The 2,511-nt window shown below is 38.4% G+C and overlaps 1 pseudogene; it reads right to left on the bottom strand.

Moving 5' to 3' along the window:
* Positions 1 to 2,085: 2,085 nt before the first annotated feature.
* LOC150049856 (general transcription factor IIH subunit 5 pseudogene) lies at positions 2,086 to 2,299 on the bottom strand (annotated as a pseudogene).
* Between the last annotated feature and the right edge of the window lie 212 nt (positions 2,300 to 2,511).

Genomic DNA, 2,511 nt, shown 5'->3' on the forward strand with positions numbered 1-2,511 from the left:
TTCAGCTCCTTTCCTTTATTCTTCAGTTTCAGCAATTTCTTCACTGTTAGCCTAGAACTCAAGAGGACCGCTCTGTAAATCTCCAAGAGTCATTCTCTCTCTCTTTTCTATCTTAAGGGTCTCTCTGTCTCTCTCTCTGTTTCTGTGTTTCTGTGTCTATCTCTCTGCCATAGTTCGCTCTTATAGCCCATAGATTTTTAACCTCTTCACATTCCCAATTCTGTTGCTTTAACCCAGGAAATTGTTGATTATTGCTTTGTGTTCTTCCTGCTTTCTCTGTGGCTGGGAGGCTGGGTCTTCATAGGTCCTCATCTCATTTGTTCTCTTATCTCCCGTATTTCTCTCTTGTATATCTACTGTCTACTGTCATTTTCTAGCTGTCTCAGTGGGAAGGTGAATCTATTCCCTTTTATTCTATTATTATTAGAAATAGAAATTCTAGTTTTGAAGTTATGTCCTCATTATTCTCTATACCCATTCCAAGCTCTGTATAATCAATTCATTCTCAATCATTCAGTGGTGAATTAATCCATTTTTCAAAATTAGTAAATACAGACATATTTATATATCTCTATGCTTAAAAAGCATAGAATAATAATGAATCTATGAAAATCTCTACCTATCTCTATAATCTATGCTTTTGAACAATCTTGTGGCTCTAGAAGCAATCTACCCTCTCCCAGTCGTAAGCACATCAGTCTTATTTTAAATTGTATGATGGGGAAATCGAGGCAGAGTTAAATGATTCATTGATTTCAATTTTCTTGAAATTGAACATAGGCCTGTGTATGTTAATCACGAGTTGTACCGTGAAGCTGTACCACTAGCTCTGACTCATTTTAACTTTTCAAAAATAAGTGAATTTGTTTTGTAACCTCTTGCATGACATGCCAAGTTTGCTAAGTGGAAAATGACAGTGGCAGAATGATGGAAGTGGTACAGCCACCATCATAGGAAATGTGTCTTTATTAGAATGTTATGGGTTTCTAATGACAGAAGCCCCATCCAAGCAAGGGAGTGGAGAATTAAAGCTGGCATTGTGACTCACTCCTATAATAGCAGCTACCCAGACAGCAGAGATCAGGAAGATTAAGGTTTGAGGTCAACCTGGGAAAAACATTATAGAGACTTCATTTCATTTTTTTTTGGAAGCTGAGCATAGTAGTTCCTGCTTGTAATCCCAGCTATGGGGGAGGTATATGTAGGATGTGAAGGTTTAAAGTCAGCTCAAGCAAAACAAAATTCAAGACTCTATGTGAAAAGCAACTAATACAAAAAGGAGTAAGTTCATGCCCCATAAGAATAGCATCTACCTAGCTAGTTCAAGATGCTGAGTTCAAGCTCATATGAGAGAGAGAGAGAGAGAGAGAGAGAGAGAGAGAGAGAGAGAGAGAGAGAGACAGAGACAGAGACAGAGACAGAGACAGAGAGACAGAGAGAATGGGAGAGAGAGGGAGGGAGAGACGGAGGGAGAGAGAGGGAGGGATGAAGGAAGGAGTGTGTGAGAGAGAGAGAGACAGAGAATAATATTAAGTGGGAGTTAAATGAATAACTAAACTTAAACTTTAGTTAAGTCTAGTTTTAGATGTGGTGTGAAAGGGCCAACATACATCATTAAATTGTTTCCCTCTATATTATTTTCCTCTTTCCCTATTTTTTAAAAATTTTCCTGGCTCTATTTAAAAAAATTTCTACCCTGGCGTTTTTATTTTAACAGTAATCTATAAAGTTTATCACTGAAAACAAAATCATCAGCATTCATAGTACAAAATCCACAATTATGAACAGAAACAGGTAACATAACTAAGTTACACTGAAAATCTAATGACATGTTCCATCGTATTATTAATGCATTAAATTACTATTTTAAAAAGTGGAAAACATTTTTATTTTACCAGAACAGCCCACTGTTCGAGAAGTTCTTTGTTGTTGTTTTTTAATTCTAAAGTACAATGCAATCAGTTCAGGAGCTTTGTTTGAACAAATAATCCCACAGTCTTTCCCACAACATGCTTCTCAACAATCTGCCGGGTTTAACTGATCATATGACTGGAAATGGGGATGATCTGCTTGTAATGCCTAATTTCACTTCTGGGTGAGAGAAAAAGCACTTTGGTCCGTTAATTCACCTACTTGCTCCTGGAGCACATGAACTAACTGCTATAAGGAAGACATGCGTGTCATCAATGTCCTGAATGAAGAACTTCTCCCCCAGGACATTAGACTTATCCAAGTACAGGAGGAACTGCTTCTTGGCAGGATCACATTCTATGAGCACTCCTTTCAAGACTTTGATCATCTTTCCCAGTCAGAAGGTGCAGATGGCCTCAACAATGCTCACTCTTCCCAGTCGCTAGCATTCCCGCGTCACTGACAGAGGGACTCCTGGCTCTATTTCTTTCATTTTGATTTATCTCTTTTCCTTCCTTCCTTCCTTCCTTCCTTCCTTCCTTCCTTCCTTCCTTCCTTCCTTCCTTCTATCCTTCTTCTCTTTGCCAGTCCTCAGGGCCT

Source organism: Megascapheus bottae, chromosome 19, assembly GCF_031878675.1.
Source record: "Megascapheus bottae isolate mThoBot1 chromosome 19, mThoBot2.hap1, whole genome shotgun sequence".
Lineage (NCBI taxonomy): Eukaryota > Metazoa > Chordata > Mammalia > Rodentia > Geomyidae > Megascapheus > Megascapheus bottae.